General features: G+C 33.0%; 1 protein-coding gene across 1 annotated transcript in view; it reads right to left on the reverse strand.

Annotated features, from left to right (window-relative positions):
- LOC136988319 (DNA damage-regulated autophagy modulator protein 1-like) overlaps positions 1-14,659 on the reverse strand; it is a 33,910-nt gene extending 19,251 nt beyond the window's left edge. Inside the window, exons 1-2 of the mRNA XM_067286195.1 lie at positions 14,476-14,659; positions 1,344-1,480 (exon numbers count right to left, since the gene is read on the reverse strand). The gene's annotated coding sequence lies outside the window, so the exon portion shown is untranslated. The remainder of the gene's footprint in view (positions 1-1,343; positions 1,481-14,475) is intronic.
- Positions 14,660-17,494: the final 2,835 nt, after the last annotated feature.

Below are 17,494 nucleotides of genomic sequence, written 5' to 3' on the forward strand. Positions count from 1 at the left end.
ATTAGAATCACGTTCTCAAAGCTGCCTAAGATTATTGTACCTGATTATTATTTAAAAAAAAAGTATAGGAAAGGAAAATAAAGCGGGAATTAATTAAAATATCTGTTTAAATGATAGAAAATTAATAATATTTAATTATTTACGTAGACTTTGATGAGAAAAGTGAGTGTCATGTGGTCAGAGTGTTATATGACTAAGAAAAAACACACGAGCTTTGAAGGGGTGAGTAAGATACTTCAGGCTAACGAAAGGAATGAGGAAAGTTTCTAACTTAGAGAAAGGTAGAAAAGTGAGTGAGGAAATGTTTAAAATATTTAATTGCCTTCATGAATATTTTTTAAGAAATTGTAGTTAAAAGACATGAGCAGCTTACAACACACGAAGCTTAATCACGTGATAGTGATGCCATTATATATCCGACTTTTGATAATAATGTATAATATATATTATTATATACATATTATCAATGCAATTTCCCTTAAATTCTTCAATAAATAAGCTTAAGATGGCCTATTAAATATACTTTTAAACGTATAATACAAGCGATCTTATAACATGCAATGCTGTTTGTGGGCGTGATGTAAGACAATAAAACAAATAAATATATAAAAACATAAACAAATTATATTAAAAATTGTATTTATTTAATTATTTAAATATTATTTATTTTATTTATTAAAGTTTAACAATAAAAACAGCGCGATATAATTATATAGTTTGTAAATGGGATACGAAATCTCACCAGATCCTACGCATCTTTACAGATAAAATCTTTATTTTTATTTACAAAAATAACATTAAATACTAAAATTAATACAAAATAATACTTTAAAATTGTATTATTTTTTAAATTTCTAGTTAAAAAAAGAACTTTTTAAATAGAATAAACGTACAATAAATTTTGTCATCACTTCTTAGAATATTGTCGAAACGTTAACGAGGTCGCTATTCTGTCCTAAAAACCAATAAATGTCTAACTTTTCGGGGAAATATTTACTGTAAAATTTTAAAATTATTCTTTATTATAGAAATTTTGAACAATTTCAACGATTTGTTTTCTTAAATCTATTGGTTTAACTCGACAAATCACATTTCTAATCACACAACTCTACTATATACAAACATAGTGGGACGTAAGTGACTAAAATTAGCCAAATTAAACACGTTATAATTTAAATTAGCAACTTATTAACAATACAGACATAAAATTAAGTTAATTCTTTAAAAATTTCTTTTAAAAAAAACTCAATTAAAACTAACCTATTTATGCTAATTTATATAGAACTTTAGACTATAGAGCTAAACACTTAATAGGCGCTTAAATATATAAGTTGATAACTTACCTGCGCGTATTATGAACTGTCTGTTCTATTGAAAAACAGCATTTTAAAACTTCTGTTCAGTTGTTGGACTTCAAGGACAGCAGGTTTGCTGTTTTTATCCAAAGCAATCCCAGAATGAATTTTACCTCCATGGTTACCTAAGGCGAAATATCCTCTACATATTTCATTAAATCAAATAAATTTTTAATTAATTTACTCTTTACTACAAGACTTAAACTAAATCACAACAAATTTTACTCGATTCTCAAGGGAAGTGACTGATTTTAAACGAGTTTTTTTTCTCTCCCTCTTACAATTCTTAAAGCATATTTAATATAAATAGATATGGACAACGAACTTTATATAGGATAAGTAAGTGGAAAAAATAAAGAAAATATTGAATATACTCTAAAATACTTTTATTTTATGAATAAATTTTCATTTTTCTGTTGTAATATTGTTCCTACATAATTTTCTTTTCATTAATTAAATCTCGTAAAGTGATGCTTTATGTCGAGAAGCGTGCAGCATCTTTACATTTTTACGACTTTAAAGTTTGAATAAATGTGTTAAATTATCTTACATAAACATAATTTTTAATGTTTTTACATAACTTTTTTGTGAGTTGAAAGGTGTAAGAAGTAGAAAAATCTATTCTATTAACATTCCTTTTCTGTAACTTCATTCATTTGTATCAGTTTTTAATCCTTAATAACTTAGAATTTTGAATAGATAACTTATAAAATTAACTTATAAGGAGTTCTTACAAGAATTTTTAAGATTAATAATTTATTTCTTAATTGTTTTTTTTTTTTACGAGGCTGCAGGAAAGTCAAACTGAACAATGAATATTAAACTTCCTTATTGAGTAGGAAAATTATGAAAAAATCTTTCCAACTTGTATTGTGATTTCTATTGTAAATATAATATATCATAGAGTAAATATTAAATTTCAGATTTCAAATACAATATAATTTATTTGTCTTGCCAATTGTTTTATAACAGAAATTGAATGATTGTTATTTTTGCTTATTCCAAAACTTTAGTTTCACAGATAAAATTTTGTAGGTTTGCTCGAGTGCTCGTCTTCCATAAGAAGAGCTTTGTTAGTTTGCTTAAAAGCTCAATTTCGAATAAAATGCTTTCTTGGTTTGCTTGAGAGCTCAGTTTTGATAGAAAGTACTTTGTTGGTTTGCTTGAGCGCTCAATTTCGATAGTAAGAGCTTTGTTGGTTTGCTTGAGAGCTCAGTTTTGATAGAAAGTACTTTGTTGGTTTGCTTGAGCGCTCAATTTCGATAGTAAGAACTTTGTTGGTTTGCTTGAGAGCTCAGTTTTGATAGAAAGTACTTTGTTGGTTTGCTTGAGCGCTCAATTTCGATAGTAAGAACTTTGTTGGTTTGCTTGAGAGCTCAGTTTTGATAGAAAGTACTTTGTTGGTTTGCTTGAGCGCTCAATTTCGATAGTAAGAGCTTTGTTGGTTTGCTTGAGAGCTCAGTTTTGATAGAAAGTACTTTGTTGGTTTGCTTGAGCGCTCAATTTCGATAGTAAGAACTTTGTTGGTTTGCTTGAGAGCTCAGTTTTGATAGAAAGTACTTTGTTGGTTTGCTTGAGCGCTCAATTTCGATAGTAAGACTTTGTTGGTTTGCTTGAGAGCTCAGTTTTGATAGAAAGACTTTGTTGGTTTGCTTGAGCGCTCAATTTCGATAGTAAGAGCTTTGTTGGTTTGCTTGAGAGCTCAGTTTTGATAGAAAGTACTTTGTTGGTTTGCTTGAGCGCTCAATTTCGATAGTAAGAACTTTGTTGGTTTGCTTGAGAGCTCAGTTTTGATAGAAAGTACTTTGTTGGTTTGCTTGAGCGCTCAATTTCGATAGTAAGAACTTTGTTGGTTTGCTTGAGAGCTCAGTTTTGATAGAAAGTACTTTGTTGGTTTGCTTGAGCGCTCAATTTCGATAGTAAGAACTTTGTTGGTTTGCTTGAGAGCTCAGTTTTGATAGAAAGTACTTTGTTGGTTTGCTTGAGCGCTCAATTTCGATAGAAAGTACTTTGTTGGTTTGCTTGAGCGCTCAATTTCGATAGTAAGAGCTTTGTTGGTTTGCTTGAGAGCTCAGTTTTGATAGAAAGTACTTTGTTGGTTTGCTTGAGCGCTCAGTATTTCGATAGAAAGTACTTTGTTGGTTTGCTTGAGCGCTCAATTTCGATAGTAAGAACTTTGTTGGTTTGCTTGAGAGCTCAGTTTTGATAGAAAGTACTTTGTTGGTTTGCTTGAGCGCTCAATTTCGATAGTAAGAACTTTGTTGGTTTGCTTGAGAGCTCAGTTTTGATAGAAAGTACTTTGTTGGTTTGCTTGAGCGCTCAATTTCGATAGTAAGAACTTTGTTGGTTTGCTTGAGAGCTCAGTTTTGATAGAAAGTACTTTGTTGGTTTGCTTGAGCGCTCAATTTCGATAGTAAGAACTTTGTTGGTTTGCTTGAGAGCTCAGTTTTGATAGAAAGTACTTTGTTGGTTTGCTTGAGCGCTCAATTTCGATAGTAAGAACTTTGTTGGTTTGCTTGAGAGCTCAGTTTTGATAGAAAGTACTTTGTTGGTTTGCTTGAGCGCTCAATTTCGATAGTAAGAACTTTGTTGGTTTGCTTGAGAGCTCAGTTTTGATAGAAAGTACTTTGTTGGTTTGCTTGAGCGCTCAATTTCGATAGTAAGAACTTTGTTGGTTTGCTTGAGAGCTCAGTTTTGATAGAAAGTACTTTGTTGGTTTGCTTGAGCGCTCAATTTCGATAGTAAGAACTTTGTTGGTTTGCTTGAGAGCTCAGTTTTGATAGAAAGTACTTTGTTGGTTTGCTTGAGCGCTCAATTTCGATAGTAAGAACTTTGTTGGTTTGCTTGAGAGCTCAGTTTTGATAGAAAGTACTTTGTTGGTTTGCTTGAGCGCTCAATTTCGATAGTAAGAACTTTGTTGGTTTGCTTGAGAGCTCAGTTTTGATAGAAAGTACTTTGTTGGTTTGCTTGAGCGCTCAATTTCGATAGTAAGAACTTTGTTGGTTTGCTTGAGAGCTCAGTTTTGATAGAAAGTACTTTGTTGGTTTGCTTGAGCGCTCAATTTCGATAGTAAGAACTTTGTTGGTTTGCTTGAGAGCTCAGTTTTGATAGAAAGTACTTTGTTGGTTTGCTTGAGCGCTCAATTTCGATAGTAAGAACTTTGTTGGTTTGCTTGAGAGCTCAGTTTTGATAGAAAGTACTTTGTTGGTTTGCTTGAGCGCTCAATTTCGATAGTAAGAACTTTGTTGGTTTGCTTGAGAGCTCAGTTTTGATAGAAAGTACTTTGTTGGTTTGCTTGAGCGCTCAATTTCGATAGTAAGAACTTTGTTGGTTTGCTTGAGAGCTCAGTTTTGATAGAAAGTACTTTGTTGGTTTGCTTGAGCGCTCAATTTCGATAGTAAGAACTTTGTTGGTTTGCTTGAGAGCTCAGTTTTGATAGAAAGTACTTTGTTGGTTTGCTTGAGCGCTCAATTTCGATAGTAAGAGCTTTGTTGGTTTGCTTGAGAGCTCAGTTTTGATAGAAAGTACTTTGTTGGTTTGCTTGAGCGCTCAATTTCGATAGTAAGAACTTTGTTGGTTTGCTTGAGAGCTCAGTTTTGATAGAAAGTACTTTGTTGGTTTGCTTGAGCGCTCAATTTCGATAGTAAGAACTTTGTTGGTTTGCTTGAGAGCTCAGTTTTGATAGAAAGTACTTTGTTGGTTTGCTTGAGCGCTCAATTTCGATAGTAAGAACTTTGTTGGTTTGCTTGAGAGCTCAGTTTTGATAGAAAGTACTTTGTTGGTTTGCTTGAGCGCTCAATTTCGATAGTAAGAGCTTTGTTGGTTTGCTTGAGAGCTCAGTTTTGATAGAAAGTACTTTGTTGGTTTGCTTGAGCGCTCAATTTCGATAGTAAGAGCTTTGTTGGTTTGCTTGAGAGCTCAGTTTTGATAGAAAGTACTTTGTTGGTTTGCTTGAGCGCTCAATTTCGATAGTAAGAGCTTTGTTGGTTTGCTTGAGAGCTCAGTTTCGATAGAAAGTCGTTTTGTATCTTTCTTTGTTGAAGATACAAACTTATAAAATTTACTATTATTATTATTATTATTATTATTATTATGGGGGAACAACTTTGAAATTGTAGTTACATTCCCACGTTCGTCAGTTATGTCATTCGTTAATCTCCAAAACGGAGATATATGAAAATCGAAACTGAATAGGAAAGCTTAGGAACCGGAGACCCAGCTGAACTATAGCCTACAGGAACTTCCAGTTTGGACGGGAAGCCACGTGAGTTTTTTAAATTAAAAGATGGTTGAAAATTGCAGTCTGGCATCGTAACGATGTCACAATATATAATATAATTACTATAATATAATATCACTCATCATTAATATTTTATTTTTATTATATGAAAAGAGGAAGCTTGTGTTTTGGAGATTCTTACTTTGGCACATAAAACTCTTGTTGGTGTACTGGAAAACTGTTTTTATACAAAATTAAAACGAAATAAATAAATAAACAACACGCGAGAGAGCTGAAATTCGCATTAAAATGTATGAAAAGAGGTTTAAAAATGATGAAATTCGAAAGATTTCGTAATGTAATAATAAACATTCTATTGTTATTCACAAATTAATTTCATTAATTTATTTAAAAATAGATTTAAAAAATTGCAAAGTTTCTTGTTATGTTCATTTTGTAAACAAAACTAACAAATAATAATGTTTTGTTAGAAATGAAAACTTAAATTTTATTTCTGCTTTAATGATTTTTCCGGTTGTTATTTAAAATTTACTTATTTATTTTACAGACGATTCTAGATTTTCATCAATTTATCTCAACTGTATTTTAGCAACTTCTTGCACCTAAAATCTTTAAATTTATTCCACATATAAATTTAAATAATAGCCGCTAATTTAAATAAACATTAACATTAGTTTAATCTCCTTTTAAATCAGCCATTATTTAAAATGTTAGGCGCATTTATGGTGTGCAGATTTAGAATCTTCATCCCCTAAATTTGCAACATCCCTTCAGCAGATTCTAAATCTTGCACTTCCCCAGAAAGGAGGGGTGCAGATTCTAAATCTACACCTCCTTTCTGGGGAAAGTGCAAGATTTCTAACCCCTTCTGTAGCCGCTATACACACAATAAATGGAGAATTATACTTTTCAATGCTAGAATAGAATATTCTATTTATTTTGGTGAAAAAAATGTTACTAAATGTAAAATTTTCCATACATTGATCATCGTTTTCTTCACATTTGCATGTAAGGCTGGTTCTGTGGGATATATAAATGCAAGACATGGGCACTCTGTTAAGGAGAAATCCTACAGGACACTTTATATGAGAAATTGTCACCTATATACGTGTTAAACAAGTGGAAATCCGGAAAATTCGACCACTGGTGAGCTTAAAACTATTGAATTGATTCGTATAAATGGGAGTTAAACGACTATTTTTCGAATTAGCTGAACTTGTATCCATTTAGAAGGTGCGTAGAGCATTTATAAGGCATATTGTTTCCTTCCTGCACCCCTTTAAAGACTTCTACAGCCGCTATTGATTATATCTTACTTTATTATATTGATATTTCGAAAAATTACAGTTTTTATTTTCTAAAACAATAGTTTTTTTTTTCAAAATCTTAAAGGCAAGTTTGACAAGTTTCAATTCAGACAATTGTAGGGTCAATAGTACTTACTTGAAATTAAAATAGAAGTATCCCTGTACGATAGTGGTCTAGGTATTTATATATAAGTAACATGAGCCAGCTAATTTATATGCATTATATATATATAACTTATATACGAATTTTATAAATAACTTTTTACAGTTTGAGCAGTCTATATGTCATTGTTCACAATGGGAAGAGAGGTTTCCAGGAATTGTCTATAGACTTTCTTGTATTAGAGTCATGCGAATTTGTTTATGTGTTTATTTAATAGTCGGGTAGTTTCTTTAATGTCGGGGGTTTCCATGAACTACTGCTACATGTAAAGGGAAGACGGTTGGCCAACAGTACATCGTTGTATACAACAGGGAGAGACACGAGAGGGGGTTCAAAATAGTTTTTACGTTTTTATCCTGTGGACACTAAGAGACCTTTTTATCGAGACCATTTGGCCTGGCACACAGTGGGGTAGCCAGATGGTGATAGACGAACTACCCTTAAAATGAGGTTTTTTTTCTACTTGTCTGGATTCGTTTCCTCATCCCAAGTGTGGTAGGCTGGTATCCAAGTCCGTGGTTTTCAACCGGGGTGCAGCATAATGAAATTGCCAAGTTGGAGTGCAACTATTAGAAAATGGTTGAAAAACAATGCCTTAACCACTTGACCATCCGTTAAGAGGATTATCAAAGGAGATGAATTCTTCCCTCCTTGACAATCCTTTGAATTTGCAATGAAATTTGGTATATTAAATACAAATATTCTCGTATTTTAATATTATTTAAACGTAGTAATTTCTGTAGTGTGAAAACTGTACGTGTTGCAAGAGAATTTCCTTGTACATCTCAACATATATTAATTTATGCTGTATTTTTAACATTATTCAGTTTGATTCATATCATCAGAAATTAATGACATTTTTCCTGCTTTTTCCCTATAAAGAAAACCACAACATAATATTATTGTACTGTACATTGTTTTACAAGTTATATTTTATTTGTGGATTTATCTCAAAAATAATTTAGCCTATCATCATACATACAAGCTATTTTTATTCTTAATAATCTTATAAATTTCATAAAAAAAAGAATAAAATTATTTACTTTTTTCAATTATTAACAATTAAAAATTAAAAATAAATAATCTTCGACGGTATTTTTTTTCATATTTTCTGAGTTTCGTGGAAATATGCCTATAAAGATTCATGCTCGCTAATATTCGTACAGACAAACAGACATAAATGCGCAGTCTGTGAGCTGTGACGATGTCCTTTTTGATAAAAGCAAAATAAAAATTACTTTTTCAATGCCTTACGCTGCAGAATCAAGGTTAATTACAATCACGCGATATTTGAAAATTTTGGCATTTTGCCTTTCTTCCAATTTAATCACCACATTACGTGTAAATAAAACAATTAATTTAAAAGCCAGATTTTTATGCAAATAATTACTGAGATTACAGAAAAGTTCATTTCTGTTCTCGTACCGCTCTGGGGAACCCGGAATGGAATCCAGTGAGCATTCTGCCAGTGAAAAAATCCGCAAAACTCCACGTTGCCAGCCCATTGTTGAAGCACGAATCCACGACCAGCGTCCGGTGGTTTATCCACTTGGCCATTGAGATTTATTTACGTGTCTAAAATGTAGTATACGTGAGGAACCGGAATTCGGACGAACAGCTTTTCAGGAATTTTTCATGGGTGATTAACCTCTGCCATTCTGTCGGATTCTTCACCCGACCATTTCTGTTCTGGGCCTGACCGAACCAACAATGAGTCTAGAAAGATATTTCGAGGGTACTAAGAGATTAGTACCCTCGAAATATGGACCAGTTACTCATAGAAAAACTCCAGGAGGTCTTTCTATTAAAAACTAGCCACTATTTTGTGAGTGATATAAGTTGTTCCTTAAGTATGAAAAACAGTGTAATATAAGGAAAACTCTTCATTACAATTCTTATTGCCTTATAGAAGCAAAGAAGAATGTATTTTAAATGGAATTTTAAAAAACACTTAATAGGACGACGTTACATGAATACATAGAAGCAGAAACAAGGAAGTTATTTTAAATATAATTAATGTTATAAGTAGTGAAGATTAAAATATACTTAAAGGACAACTAGAAACTGTAGGAGTCATTTATAGGTTATCGTGTACTGTACATGCCCACGTCCAAAATATTATATTGGAAAAACTGGAAGAAAATTACAAATACGGTTAAAAGAATATGAAGAAGATATTCGGTTAAAACGACAAGAATCTCCATGGTATTCACATTGTAATAATTATAATTGTAAAATAGATAAGAAATAACGTTAAAATATTATATAAAGTAGAAAACTGTTTAAAAAGAAGAATTGTAGAACATTTTTGTATTATAACATATGCAAATGTAATAAATCTGAATACGGGAATGAAGCCAGAAATGACTTATTTTTAGAATATACAATTTTTTAATAATATTGTTACCGATCCCATTGGTTTTAATTTTACGAATATTTAGGATATATATGTCGTATTATTTTGCAGTCGTAGTCGTGGGGTCGAGTGTGGGGTGAGCAAGACAAAAGAAAATTGGAGACCATAAAAACACTTTCGGGTTCTCACTCGAACTCTATTCTTTGGGTACGTTCGTTAAGTCAAACGAGTTAAACGAGAATGACGTCATCGTTATTCTTGTTTCGTTAGACTTTTCGAACGATTCGTTATAACTAAATGGCTGTTTCTAAAATCGAAGATATGAATGTTGCTAGTGCAGCCTTATCCAAAATATTTTTCTTAGGTTGCTTCGGACGGACAGTTATTTCAATCATTTCACCTTTTAATTCACAATTTAAACACTCGAATAGATCTAGAAACATCGATATCGTCGGGCGCCATTTTCTTAACGAAGTAAACTAACTCTTTCCTTCGTGAGCATCGTTAGAGTTTCGTTCGATACGTCATCACCGCGGAGCATGCGCACTGAGCGAGACTACTACTTTTCGAACGATTCGTTACTAACGCGTTTAACTCGTTCGACTTAACGAACGTACCCTTTATTGGTGTTGTTAACCTCATTCCAAAAGGGACGAGATTAACAAAGTAAATTACAGAAAAATATATACAAAGTTTACAAAAATTTAAAATATGTTATGTTAAAAATTTAAAATATATATATATATATGGACTCTTTCTGTTCTTGTGGACATTAAAAAGGCCTTTGTTCTATGCTCATCGAGGTTTTATCCAGGATCTCAATAAGCATGAAACAATGAGTAGTGAAGTACGTGCCCCAAGGCATAGGAGGTCCAGGGCTTAAGCCCTATTAGTCCCTAAGTATCAAGAGCCCACAAAAATTTAATTATTAATGATATTAAATTTATGATAATTATTATTAATTATCATAAATTTTTAATAGTGACAATGATTTCATTAACAATGAGCACTTATCGTATAGTAAAAAAGTAATTAATATTAATAATAGTGATGCAACGAATATTCGGTTACTATTCGGCCGAATAGCGAAAAATAGGCCGAATACCGAATACCTAAAAACAGGAGTAAGAAATAACAAAAAGACATTAAATTAATCATTTTGGTATTTAGATTTAATGTTATCGGGTTAGTGTTGTTTGTTTATACTTATTTAAAACTTATAACTTGCATAAAATAAAAAACAAAATAATATTAGTCACATGTATTTACAATTTATAATTACAAAGATCAGCACACGTACAGTACACACCTATTCGTTCGGAATCGTAGCACATCCGAGGGTCTGACCCTGCCTATCCTTTTTAAGCGCTCGTCTTTGCTCTTTCCTTTCTTTTTCCTCTATCGCTCTAATCCCCGTATGCCTATGCGCACATCATAATGTGCGCGCACGATACTTTCGATTCGTCACTTTTCCGTCGTAGATTTCCCATTTTACAATTACGTGACTCAGCCTGGTGATAACGGAGAAAAGATACAGATAGAACGTCGGTATAAGTCACAGTTATGATTTCGCAGATTCGAGACAGCTTGGTAGCCCGAATGGCCCCAGGCTTTCGCCCGTGCACGCTAAGTGACTTTCATTACTAGCATTTAGCTTCCCGAAGTCTATGAGAACAATTATTTGGCATTGACGGCCGCGAATTTCGCGCCAATAAGCTGCCTCGACTTGTTCGATAATGTTATCGACTCAATTTCATATTTATTTTCACATTTTCACTTCGCGGTTCTCTGTTCTTTTTCCGTTATTTATACGTGTAGGTCATTTCATTGTTATCCACATTTGACATCATCACTTATCACATACTGCCATGACGCTCTTGTCTGTCCGCTACAACTGTCAAGAATTAACAGTGGGCCAATAGAGAGCAGGGTCCTTGCCATAATGCGGTTTGCGCGGCAATTTTCGCACGTGCGTTAATCAAGCGGAATAGCTCGGCCGAATATTCGGTATTCGGCCTGAGGCCGAATATACTATTCGTTGCAACACTAATTAATAATATAACAATGATGATAATTTATAGTATTATTTGTATTAACAAAAAAAACGGTGGCCCATTGGCCTTCAATAAGCCCTAGGCCCCGAAAAACCTAGATCCGCCCCTGCATGCGGGCTTGCCATCTTTAATTCGGCAACCAGCGGTGATGCATAATTTATGCAAGATTATTCTTCTTTGGATGGAGAATAATCCATTGTTTATGTGTGGTAAAGATGGACACCCAAATTTACTGTGTAATCTAATTCTAAGGAAATTCATCACATTTGCTTTTTTTCCAGTCAAATAAAAATAGTTTTATAAGTACGCTATACAACAATTTGCTGTGGCAGTAATATCTTTTCTATAAGTAAAGTCTGCTGTGGATAAAATAAGTTAATATGACAGCATGTAGCTAGGATAACTTAATCAGCCGTATGTTGTTATGGTCCTTAGTGTGGCTCCATCTAGCCACAGAGAACATATTTTCCTTTGGATACGACTCTTCTATCTACGGCATTTCCCCCATTTGACTGTGCTGTTTTTATTGTAGGTTGTGCCCAAGATATGAGGCAAATACCACCCAAAAAATTTTGGAGGTGAACTTGCTGAAACCCCACAGCAGTAGGTTGATGCCTTAAACGCCTAGATCATCCGGTGGCTAATCAATGATTCAATATTTTAACGTGTTTTCAAGTCTCGTATATAAATCATATTATTCGAAAATTTTAATTTACTGTATTTATTTTTCTAATAATACACTATATTTTATCACACTGTTTATATTTTATAAATTGATTTTTCTAATTATTCTATTATTTTTATTATTTCTTCGTTATTTAGAAACGCATTGCGTGCCTGAAAAATATATTTAACGAAAAATTTAAAATAAAATATGCATTTTTATGAGAATCGAATACGATTTCTCGCTGGCATTTTTATTTTGCATCGATTATAAATGTTTCCTCCTCGGAATTTTATGAAAAGTATTAGTTGTTTAGTTGTTGAGATTTTCTATCAAAGATGTGTTTTGTGACAAGTTTATTTACATATTACACCGTGGCACCTGTACTAAGCTTTTCCATGGTAATTTAATATAAATTTTTATGGATGTTTTTTATGATTGTTATATCGTCAAAATGTATATATGTAACCCTGCTGATGAATAAACCGAAATACATTCCGGGACATCATGCGTTAATGAATAAAAATCGGAAAGGCATATGATGAATACGTAATCATAATAAGGCCAGCAGGCTCGTAATCGTATTTTAAGAAATATATTATTCGTATACAAATCCTTAAACGTAACACTTAGCAGAGTAAGTTGATAATATATTAATACAACGAAAATGTCAGTGACACGAGATTTCTCAATATAAATTCCTGGAAGTTTAAGACACTTATCACGGCACTTGATAAATTTTCCTATTCCTCTTACAACTCTCTTGCATTAGTCATGCTACGATGCACTTTTGACGTCTTTATCTTAACAAATGCTACCTCAAGAAGGCAAATAGATTAAAATCTGTAGAAGCCAAATTTAGCAACTTGAAGGGGGCAATATTACAGATAATTATCTCCTTCATATTGTCCTCGTTAGATACGAATAGTGCCTAAAATTTGCATGTGAAATTTTCATGTCGTGAACTACGGATAAGTATCAGCTATCGACATTTTTCGTGTCCAGAAAAACTATATAATTCCTCGGATTTCCATGCAAACACAATTTTCCTAATGTTCTTACTTTCCCGTCTCTGTTATGTGAAATCCAGCAACGAGTTGCTTAACTTTCTCGGCAACGTTTGATGGAGCCATATGTTATCATATTTTATTTAAAAACTTTATATTTTTAACTACTATAAAATGGCCAAAAGCTTAATTTTGAGGGTAAGGATAATTTTTATAAAAATGTGTAAATGCTAATAATGAGTAAAATCGTCGTTAAGTCCGACCCTACTGGGGGTATACACGACCTCCATTATATCCCCACTCCCTCGATCTTTAACCACCAAAATTCAATAGCGTCAATCCCCCTAATAAACAAACCTCCCTGCAAAATGTCAGAAATTTTCGACAAAAAGCACAGGAGTTATTAAGCTTCAAAGAGGGTGAGCAAACTCGTGTCCCCCACACACTAACATCTACACATATACACAGTAAATATACAGAAAAAACCCCGAATTTTTTTTTTTTTTTTTTTTTTGTATTTCTCGACGTTTCAATGTGTTCCGAATCTAAAAATGTAAAAAATCTTAGATAAGGGGTCATTTTTGACCGATCGCCATACTTTCCCTTTGTTATATATTAATAAAACAGTAAAGTTCCTCCGCAGTAGACTGGGAAACGGAAGGAAATTCCAGGAACGAATAATGACGTCACAGCAGACCTCGAACACATACATAGGTAAAAGGTTCGCCTCATTATACGGCACAGATTACACGAGTACCATTTAACTGGATGTATTGTACTGTACAGTTCACGTGAATGCTTCCCTCCCGAAGTGAAGACGTGTTAGCTTGTTTTATTAAGTTACGGCAAACAGCAACATCTGTCTAGGGGGATGCCTTCCAGAAAGTCTTTGTTATGTTCTCTGCTAATTCTATATCAATACATACATATGTACAATTTAAAGACCGTTATTAGAAAGGGGTCAAAAATGACCCCTTATCTAAGATTTTTTACATTTGACCTTCAATAACGGTCACCTCCAAATGGCGGCCATTTTTATGTATCCGCCATTGGCCAACGTTCAGAGGTTGGTTGTACAAATATAACTTATGAGGCTTAGAAATTTAGGTCTATCTTTGATAATATTTTTTACTTATAATCTTATTTTTCAGTAAATATTGGTACATAAAATTTACAAATTAATTACTCAGATGAATTAATTCAAATTTTAATCAGTTATTTACTAAATATTTACATTTAACAATTAAAATTTGAATTGTTTTTTTCAATATACTTATATATTTTTAACGTTTTTATATGTAATAAAGTAAAACAATTTAAGGTACTTACGTCTAAAGTAACATAGAGAGAAACTCAATATAAACTTCCACTTTATCCATTTGCATTAGTGACCTACTTGAATTTTTTCAGCAATTGACATATGAACCCATTTCCCCCCTTCTTATTTACATTACAGCAATTATGTCAAAGGTACAATAAAATTCAAAGTCTTTGGAGAAATATAGAACAAGTATTGTAAGTTTAATGTTTATATTGATATTGGAGATAACTTTAAATGGATTTTAACCTATTACAACATTCCATAAGTTAACTAGATCTTTTAAAAAATATATAAATAAATTCTTTTGGTTACATTAAATCAAAATCAACACATACCAATAGTAAATTTTTAAATATTAATAAGTTAATTAAGACATTAAATTCCTCTAAAAAACCATTTTTAATTATTGAATGTGTGAATTTTACACAGAAATATTACCGTTAGTGGTTCTTTTACATTTAATCTTCCATATATCTGGTTACAATTAACACTATGCATGTGCATGTATTATAACACGAATCATTTTAAAATATCTTCTGGTTCAATCATGGGCGATCTGCCTTATAAGAAGATCTTCTATGGGAAACCGGTACTATTCGAATGAAGAAAACATGGAAAACTCCACCTCGTTGGCGATGGAGAATGCATAACTCTAAGAATATGGCTACTCCAGGCAGATTCTGGAGGTACCAAAGTACGCCTTCGTTGTTTTTAGGGGGTGTGTTACTCAATTGGCTTAGAGTTACCTTAATTTTAAAAACATCAAATGAAAAAAAGAATAATGCGAAACCCCTCGAAAAATTCCTGAGGTTTATTCGACCTGTTTGGATTCACTCCCAGGTCCCCAGAGCGGTAGGCTGCCACCTTGACCACTCGGCCATCCGGCCGTCGCTCGACTATTGGTGGTCCTCCATAAGTTAAAACATTTTGTGTAATTTATTTAAAATTTGATACAAATATTATCTGTACACATGATATACACTATTATACAGTAGACTTCGTTATTACGTGACCTAATCATGGGTTCGTGCAAACTTGTCGTAAACCGAGCTTCCCACTTCCAGTAAGACCGGTGCCACATGTTGGGATTATGGCCCTGAAAATAAGTTTCAAATTATCATATTACACCGAAATGTTTAATAAAAGTTATGCTACTTAATTAAATTCGTATTTCAGTGATGATAAAAACATTTCCGTTAATAATAAAAGCGATATAGATAGTGAAGTATACAGTAAAACCTGCTTAAACCGGAATCGCACGTTACCGAATATTTTTTCCGGTTTGGCAGGTTCCCGTTTTGAACAGATTTCTTCCTAACATAGAGAATCGTTCCGTCCCGAAGAATTTTCCCGTTTAGGCAAATTTCCTTCTTATTCAGGTCCCGTTTTGAACAGGTTTTCCTTAAATTAATCAGCCAAAAAACAGTCGAACCTCCAATAACTTCTAAACAGAGGTCATTTTTTAAATTAAAAATAAGCCTATAAAATAACCTAACCTAACAGCGGCCATTTTTTATCTTCACGTCAGTATCCGTTGTTAGGAGGTTTGACTGTATTAATAAATTTAAAAGAAAGAAAAATGATTTTAAACAATTAATAAACTTGCAGTCTTTAATGCATAAAATTATGTCCTAGAATGTCTGGACGATAAATTCAATGGATGATTGATTGGACCAGGATTTGATATGAAGTGGCCTCCTCGAAATCCGGACGTAATAACACATGGCAACTCGCTGGAGGCACTTTGAAAGAGAAAAGTTCTTAATTGATAAACAAGACAAGAAAAATTTAATGGAATATATATTAAATGCATCTAAAATATTGTATTAACAGTTTAAAACTTTTATAAAAAAAGAAAATATAAATTTTATAATATAATTATAAATGCGTTATGTATATATTGTAAATAATATTATATATACAATTCAATTAAAATTGATTGAAAATAATATATTGGATCAACGGAATAAGGCAATACAATACGAGGACAATCTGCTAAAGAGACCTTCCAGAAGGACTTTCTATGGGAAACTAGCCCTGTAATTTTGAACTGCAACCCTATAAAAAAACTTAAAATGTGAAAGATGTGTTAAAATCTTATAATAATCTTATAAGTATAAATAAAATATTATTATAGTGATATTATTATATTAGCGAGGTTGAGGCCGACGTTTTCAACGCAAAAATGTGTATGTCGGACGTGCAGCGCCGCCTTCCTGTAAGCCTAGAAGTTTGACAATGGCGTTTGGAACGTCAGTGGAATCATGCTCGACGTTCCAAACGCCATTGTCAGACTTCTAGGCTTACAGGAAAGCGGCGCCCAACGTCCGACGTACACGTTTTCGCGTTTAAAACTTCGGCCTCATCCTCTCTATTGACTCTTTAATCCAACCTTTACCAATACAAAAAGTTTTGAGAAGCAGTTCCGGATTTTTCCACTTTTAAATTTTACCCCAATTTTTGAGAGTGTTCAAAATTCCAGATAAGCTGATTTTGGGGAGGGCTATATCCCGCAAACTGTCACATGTAGACCATGGTTCCTATGACATTTTTTACTCTCATGGGCATGGTCTACAGCTCTGATAATGTGCCAACTGCCTGATTTTCTTCTCTCTGTATACCACAAGAGTGAGAATATGTGGCAAGAAGAGGTGATGACGTTTCTCGCTTTCGTTAAGTGCAGTACGACCACACCGACTCGAGCGAACGCGAAAATGGCGTGGAAACGATGACGTCATATGTTCACCACAAAGAATAATAAAAGAAACGAAGATACGGTGTTCCTCCTCTCTGGAAACAGAAAAGGATAAAGGACTTTATTATAATTTGTTAAGAAAACAGAATTTATATCACTTCATATATATCTACTGTATAGTTTGAAAAATATTAAAACGAAAATCTTTCTATAGATGAAAGATATGAGAAGCCACTTTCTACTCGTGAGAAGGTGCATGGTAGAGAAAAGGCGGGCCACGAAAAACATCAAACTTTGTCAGATATTTACGAGATTTCTCGTTTCTTGAAATT

Source organism: Centruroides vittatus, unplaced genomic scaffold (genome assembly GCF_030686945.1).
Source record: "Centruroides vittatus isolate TY-2023 unplaced genomic scaffold, ASM3068694v2 contig_1246, whole genome shotgun sequence".
Lineage (NCBI taxonomy): Eukaryota > Metazoa > Arthropoda > Arachnida > Scorpiones > Buthidae > Centruroides > Centruroides vittatus.